The sequence below is a fragment of the Danio rerio genome, chromosome 2, assembly GCF_052040795.2.
Source record: "Danio rerio strain M-AB ecotype USA chromosome 2, GRCz13ab, whole genome shotgun sequence".
Lineage (NCBI taxonomy): Eukaryota > Metazoa > Chordata > Actinopteri > Cypriniformes > Danionidae > Danio > Danio rerio.
Genome location: NC_141022.1, coordinates 37,091,326 through 37,099,224, shown reverse-complemented (window position 1 = coordinate 37,099,224; position 7,899 = coordinate 37,091,326).

Here is a 7,899-nt window from a genome sequence, read left to right as displayed (position 1 = left end):
GGCAGCGTAAGCTTGTACAGGTGGGCTTCATTGCCAATTATCCCAGCATATAAGCACACCTGGAGCGAGCAAACGCCATCCTTTTCGCTTCAGAGACTTTCTGATCGAGTCGATGAGGGTTCCTCCTGCTGTGACCAGTGATTCCAGGCTGCTTCCGCCTTGCATGCGATAGCCACCTACCAGCGCTACCAAGCGCAGGCGCTGGCCGAGCTGCACGAGGGTGGGTCCAACCCAGGCTTACGAGCTTCGCACCGCCGCCGACTTAGCTCTTCGGACTACTGAGTCCGCTGCGTGTGCGTTGGGGAGGACAATGTCCACATTAGTGATCCAGGAGCGCCACTCCTGGCTGATATGCGCGAAGTCGACAAAGTCCGCTTTCCTGACTTTCCCCATATCCCAAGCCATGTTCGGCGACACCGTCTGTGAAATCACCTATGAATTCAAGGTGAGAGAGCAGTTGATGGGTGATGTCTTATCGGCGGTCCATAGCCCGCTCCGCCCGCCGTGCCATTCATACCTGCTCCTCGCCGAAGGCGCCCGCCTTCGAGAGCTGCTCCGCCCCCGCACACGCCTCTGGCGAAGTGAGCGCGTCGGGCACCTCGGAAGCAGGCAGCACCCCTGCCCAGAACGCCGCTAAGTCCGGCAACAGACCGAGAAGCGTCCCTGGGACAGGCCATCTGGAGAAGAGGGAACTTGCTCTTTCCCCGCTGGAGGGCGGGGCCCCATTTCCAACGGCACTTTTTACTGCCATGAAAACATCATGAAAGAGCACTTTTCCACTTCCCTGGATGTGACAGCCCGAAATCTGCCAGTCTGGGACGCTATGCTTTCTAGCTTGCAGATTCAGTGCGTTTCGCCAGTGGCTCACGAGCGCTGGGAGGACGATCTCCTTTCTCCCACCCCTCAAGCCTTCCCTCTGGAGCTCGGGTGCGGAGTGAGAGCAAATATCTCACCTCCAGCTTTTCCGTGGGACCCGCACGCTTCCCGGATCAGCACACCCACTCCGCGCTGCCCCACTGCTGGTACGTCAGCAATTGTAGCGATGAGTCCATTAGCGAGAGCTCTGCCTGCCTGGTTAGCGCGGGCCAGCTCTTCGCGGTGGCTCATACGGACAATCAGACTCGGCTATGCGATTCGGCCCCCCAAGTCATGGGTGTGTATTCGCCAGGGTCAGCCCCCTGTCCCCTGTCTTGCGAGAGGAGATTGCTGTCCTCCTGGCAAAGGATGCAATCGAGCCGCTCCCTCCAGCCGAGATGGAGATGAAGGTTTTACAGCCCACACTTCATCGTGCCCAAAAAGAGCGGTGGGTCACGGCCAATCCTAGATCTGCGCGTTTTGAACCGCTGTCTGCACAAGCTGCCGTTCAGAATGCTCACGCAGAAGTGCATCCTCCGGTGCGTTCGTCCTCTGGGTTGGTCTGCAGCATTAGACCTGATGGACGCTTATTTCCATGTCTACACTCTTCCTCGCCACCGTCAGTTTCTGCGGTTTGCGTTTGAAGGTCGAGCTTGGCAATACAAATGCCTTCCCCTCGGGCTCTCTCTGTCTCCGCGGGTCCTCACCAAGCCCGCGAAGGGTGCCTTAGCACCCCTTCGGCTCGCGGGCATCTGCATACTCAATTTTCTTGACGCCTGGCTTATTTTTGCCCTCTCTCGGAGCAATTGATTATGCACAGAGACAAAGTGCTCCGGCACTTCCACCTGTTGGGGTTTCAGGTCAACCGAGAAAAAAGCAAACTCACCCCCATGCAGAGGATCTCTTCTCTCGGGCTGGAGCTGGACTCGGTCACCATGGCAGCGCGCCTCTGCAGAGAGCGCGCTCAGCTGATGCTGTACTGTCTGAGAGAGCTCGACAGTAAAATAGTGGTCCCACTGAAACTATTTCAGAGGCTCCTGGGGCATATGGCATCCGCATCCGCTTCATGCCGCTCGGATTACTCTATATGAGACCACTTCAGCACTGGCTTCACGATCGAGTCCCCAGACGCGCATGGCACGCGCGCACACACCGAGTCTCTGTTACTGCGCTGTGTCGCCGCGCCCTCAGCCCTTGGAGAGACCCCTCGTTCCTACAGGCCTGGGTGTCTCTAGAACAAGCGTCCAGTCTTGTTGTCGTTTCAGCAGACGCTTCCAACACAGGCTGGGGGGCTGTGCGTTGCGGGCATGCGACTGCGGACCTGTGGAAAGGTACCCAGTTGCATTGGCATATCGCCTGGAGCTGTTGGCAGTGTTCCTCGCTCTCCACCGTTTTTTTCCGGTGCTGGAGCGGCAACACGTGCTGGTCAGGACGGACAGTACGGCGGCGGCGGCGTATATCAGCCGTATGGGGGGTATGCGCTCTCGCCGCATGTCTCAGCTCGCCCGCCGTCTGCTCCTCTGGAGTCATCCGCGGCTGAAATCACTGCACGCCATTCATATTCAGGCAAGCTCAACCGTGCAGCCGATGCGCTCTCACGGCAGCCTTACGTCCTGGAGAATGGAGACTCCACCCCGAGTCTGTTCAGCTGATATGGGCGTGATTCAGGGAAGCCCAGATCGATCTGTTGCTTCCCCCGAGATCGCTCATTGCCAGTTGTTCTTTCCCTGACCGAGTGCTCTCGGCACGGATGCACTGGCTTACAGCTGGCCTCGGGGCATGGGCAAATACGCGTTTCCCCCAGTGAGCCTGCTCGCGCAGTTACTGTGCAAGGTCAGGGAGGACGAGGAACAGGTTGCTGGTTGCGCCCCTCTGGCTCAACCGAACCTGGATGTCAGAGCTCTCCCTCGCGATAGCCCTCCCCTGGCAGTTCCCTTCGAGAGAGCACCTACTCTCTCAGGGACAGGGCACCATCTGGCACCCTCGCCGATCTTTGGAGGTCCTTAGACGCGAGAAAGACTTAGGTAACCTCCGATTGCGGTGGCTAATACCGTCACTCGGGCTAAAGCAGAGCGCGCCTATGCCCTGAAGTGGAGTCTATTCACTGAATAGTGCGTCTCTCACAGAGAAGACCCCCGTAATTTGCCACATCAGCGTTGTGCTTTCTTTATGCCGAGAGAAGCTGGAGAGCAGGCTGTCGCCCTCCACACTCAAGGTTACGTGGCTGCCATCTCCGCTCTCATGATGCGGTGGCTGGCAGCACCGTGGAAACGCATAACCTCATCATCTGGTTCCTCAGGGGCGCTAAGCGAATTAATCCACCCCGCCCCCTCTCATGCCCTCTTAGGATCTCGCCCTCGCTACACAAGCCGCGTCAGATCCCTTCGATCCTCGACTTAGTATCTTTCTGTCCCTGAAGACAGCTCTGCTGGTCGCGTTGATATCGATTAGAGGGTCGGGGACCCGGAGGCATTTTTCGATCAGTGACTCGTGCCTGTAATTGGGCTGGCTTTCTCTCACGTCCTGAGACCCCGCCCGCGATATGTGCCCAAGGTTCCTACCACTCCGTTTTAATACTAGGTAGTGAGCCTGCAAGCGCTGCCCTCGGAGGAGGCAGACCCAGCCCTTTCTTTATTGTTCAGTTCGCGTCTTGCGTATTATCCGGACCGCACTCAGAGTTTAGATCATCTGAGCAGCTCTTCGTCTGTTATGGCGGTCGGCAGCAGGGAAGTGCCGTACCCTGATAAGTTTTCCCACTGGATTGTGGATGCCATTCTCTCGCTTATCAGAGCCGAGGTGAGCCACGTCCCCCGAGAGTGCGTGCGCACTCCACTCGGAGCTTCGCATCCTTTCGAGCGCACACGCGGCGCCTCTCTAAGAGACATCTGTAGAGCTGCGGGCTGGGTGACACCCAACACATTTGCAAGGTTTAACAATCTGCGAGTGGAGCCGGTTTCCTCAAGGGTATTAGGTAACCCTTGGTGATTGAGGAAACAATTCAGTGGGGTGTTGAAACACGCTTGCTGCGCCATTCTCCCTAACAAGGAGGTACGTGCGCCTTTTTATCTGTCAGTAAAGTTCCCCGTCAGGTGAGCCCTGCAGATTCCTCCGTGGCCCCCAGCACTGACTCAGCGGAGGAGTCACCTGCTGGCCCACTACGTTGTTGGTCTGCCCACTGGTCAGCCCGCGTTTTGGGTATAGGTGCCTGCTATGCGTGATCCCCACTAGGCGATTCCATATGCTTATTCCGCCATGGCTAAGTCCCCCCCTGGGTGGACCCGTGTCTTCCCTCTCTGCTAACCACTCTTTTGCTATGCGTACTCCCCCTTTTTAGGGCTAGTCCATATGTAAATTCTGCCATCTATCCCCCCTTGGGTAACGGATGGCCTCCGCAGCGTCCTCCCTATCGGGATTGCACGCTTCCCAACGTACTGTCGTATTTCCTAGAATTATCTAGATGCTCACGACTTCCCAAAAAATATATCTAAATCCGTAAGACTTCTGTTGAAGTAGGATAAATTAGGGCCAGGGACACGTTGGAGGACCGCGCCTCCCATGATGTGGGTGCGTGACGCTTGCTTGACTATCCCCTCATCTGGGGCGTTGGTAAGGTGCAGTCATTATGGCGCTTTCCATAGTTCTCCCATTTCGTGGATTTTCACAAAGATCAAATCCACTTAATAGCACTGAAGTTCCCTAACCGAAGGGGAACGTTCGAGGTTACAGAAGTAACCCTCGGGGAACGGAAGTGCTATACTCCGTCGCCATAATGACTGTCCCTTAGCTGTTTGAAAGTCTCTTCAGCTTAAAAGGATGGCGTTTGCTCGCTCCAGGTGTGCTTATATGCTGGGATAATTGGCAATGAAGCACACCTGTGCAAGCTTACGCTGCCAATACATTGCATTCATTGGCCCGTTCAATACTCTTTCAGACAAGCGGCTTCTGAACCGAATCCTCTCATTTCGTAGATTTTCACAAAGATCAAATCCACTTAATAGCACTTCCGTTCCCCTCCTCGGGGAACGAAGGGTTACTTCTGTAACCTCGAACGTTCACCGTGGTACTCGCCAGTCATCTGAAACTCAGGCGGGACATAGTGATCTGTGCCTGAATGAGAAAGATTTTAACCATTAGTCATTTTTTAATCAAATAATTGTTCGATTTACAACAGATAAAGCAGATGTTTGTCAGTTTTTGGGAATAGTTCACCCGAAAACTAAAACTGTCATCATTTACTCACTCTTGACTAGTTCCAAACCTCCCGAGTTTCTTCTGTGAGCACAATAGAAGATATTTTAAAGAAAGTAGAAAACCTGTAACCACTGACTTCCATAGTACTGTATTTGTTTTTCCGACTAACTGGCTACAGGTTTCCAGCTTTCCTCAAAATATCTTCTATTGTGTTCAAAAGCAGAAAAAACTCATAAAAGATTAAAATCACTCGAAGACGAGTAAATAGTGCCTAAATATTTAGTATTAATCGATTAGTGGATTTCCTTCTATGATGCTACGTAAGAGCTTGACCCACTCAAGGTCCTCACTACAGTTTGAGACACACTTCACAGTTTTAAGGGATCATACATACCAGCAAGACATCTGTAAGGTGCATCGGTGAGGATTTCCCCGCATCCAAAGTCGATCAATTTGATTTCGTGGGTGTCTGGGTTGATCAGGAGGTTCTCCATCTTAATATCGCGGTGAAACACTTTGCGTCGGCAGCACGTTTGCGCTGCCACTGTTGCCTGCCGCATGATAACCCGTGCCACATTCTCGTCAATGATCGACTCTGAAGTATCTGAAGTATCTGAAGTGAAACAGTCACTGAGAGTAGAAAAGCCCAGCCTACTTACAATGTTGATGAACTTGACGTTCTCGGTGTGGGCAAATTTAATTGCCACCTGTTGAGCAAAACAAAGAAGGATGTGTTATGGAATTATACACAATCATTGCATTCAGAGTTTAAATTTTTCCAACACTATCTCACAGCAACTTTTTGATTTAGTGGTTAATTCGTATGAATTTGTACAATCTCATTGGTGTAATTTGCTCATCCGGGTTGACCATGCATTCTTTTAAAAACCTTACTATTACATACAAATTAATTTGAATTAGGAATTTGTACCTATTACCACTAACTGGCAAAATAGTTCAGTTTTCTCATGAGATCAGGGGGGTATTCCAGAAAGCTGGGTTAACTTACCATCTGCTAAACCCTAAACTCTCGGTTGATTTACCCAAAACCTGCTTACCGCGAGTATGTTGGTTCCAAAACAGGTGACAAGAGTTAGTTAAATCAACCTCCTGAAGATAACCGCGGGTTAATGCGCGTGCACGGCACACACCTGAAGGCATTTTCAGTAGATCGCCGAATTCACGAGAAAGTCACGGTGAGAAAAAAAGGGCAACGCACTTTACAGAGGCGAAGCTGGAGGTTTTAAACACAGAGATTACACATCTGCTTCAACGAAGGAAAGAAATATAGAATAAGAAATAGATAAGAAAATAAAAATTAAATAATAAGAAAATTTATTAGTTCATTAAATTACACATGCCACCCTCCATTTTATTGTAATGATAAATTAAACTACTCTTTAACATCCTTTTTGAGTATGTTGACTTAAACCACACACTCTGTCACTGTTGTAAGTGATTGTTGTCAGATAGCTTTAGGTTCTTTATATTTTGCATGCAGACGAAGTTCCTTCTGCCTCAACTAACAAGCAGTGTAAGAATTTTCTGCACTTTTCCATATTTGAATATTACTCTTGGATCACAAAATCTTTTATCTACATATTTAAATTCTAAAGTAGCTGTATAAGGTCCATCTTCAAAGATAAAGTCACATGAGCATCAACTTAAGGTGAGAAATGTATATGAAAAATATGTTACACGTTGAAAGGTGCGTGTATAAAGCAGTGTAAAAAATCATTCATTTTATTTCAGGAAATGAAGAAATGAACAGACCAAAATATTTGATTAAACATAGTTTTTTGACTAATTATATTTTTTTAGCACTCTTCCATCTGTTTTGTCTGCTTGGGTCACTGAGATTTCCTCTGGGTCAGGCTGCAGGTAGGGTGTCATCGTATAAGGCAGAAAAGGGTATCTTTTGTCCTCCAGCAAGTAACAATGTAGTGCCCAGTAATGATTCTATTTTATAATACAAATATATTAAAAATAAACATTGTGTTAAGCAACATTTGCTTTATAGTTTTTTTTTTTTACTATATTTGTGTTATACACTTGAATCATTACTTCTTGAAAATCAGCCATTTAGCCTCAACATAGTGATGAGGTGGGGTCATCACATATGAGCTGGTAAGTGGAAGCAGCAATAAGTTTAATAGTTGAAACACCAAAAGATTAAGGATAGAAAATTAAGTTGTACCTGCACACTTATACTTTGGACAAATTTTATATTATCAGTGTCCTTTAGTGACTGATGGAGCTTTAAAATCAGCTGCAATTAATGCACACAATAGCATTTAGAAACCCTGAAAAAAATATTATATTAAAAAATGTAGGTTTGTGTGCGTGAATGTATATATAAGAACGACGTCCTGCATCTTAAATTAAATATATATTTTCCTACAAAAGACAAAGCTGCCACTTATAATATTATACAGAAAAATGTGAGGGTGCAGAAGGAGAGAAAAAACACAAGATCTGTAAGTGAGATTCGAACTCGCTCCGTTGTTCTTTATCGACGCACTGTCCACTACGCTATTCCCGTGCTCTGAATCATCTGTGTAATGATACGCAGTAATGTATGACCAAGGAACTGTACAAAAGTGTAAAAAACAGTTCAGTGCCAGGCATACTGTACAGGTGGTCCTACTGCCACATTGTACAGTTGCCTAAAATGCCCTGACGCGAATACAAAGAGCTGCACTGAATGTTTTTTATTGTAAGCGCAGACCCGCGGCTTGTCACATTTGATTTCAAAAAGGTTTGTTAAATACATTAACATTATGAATTTGGTTATGAAAAAAACTATGCACTTATAACCCTCTCACAACGAAAAAACTTTTATCTGTGTGTCCA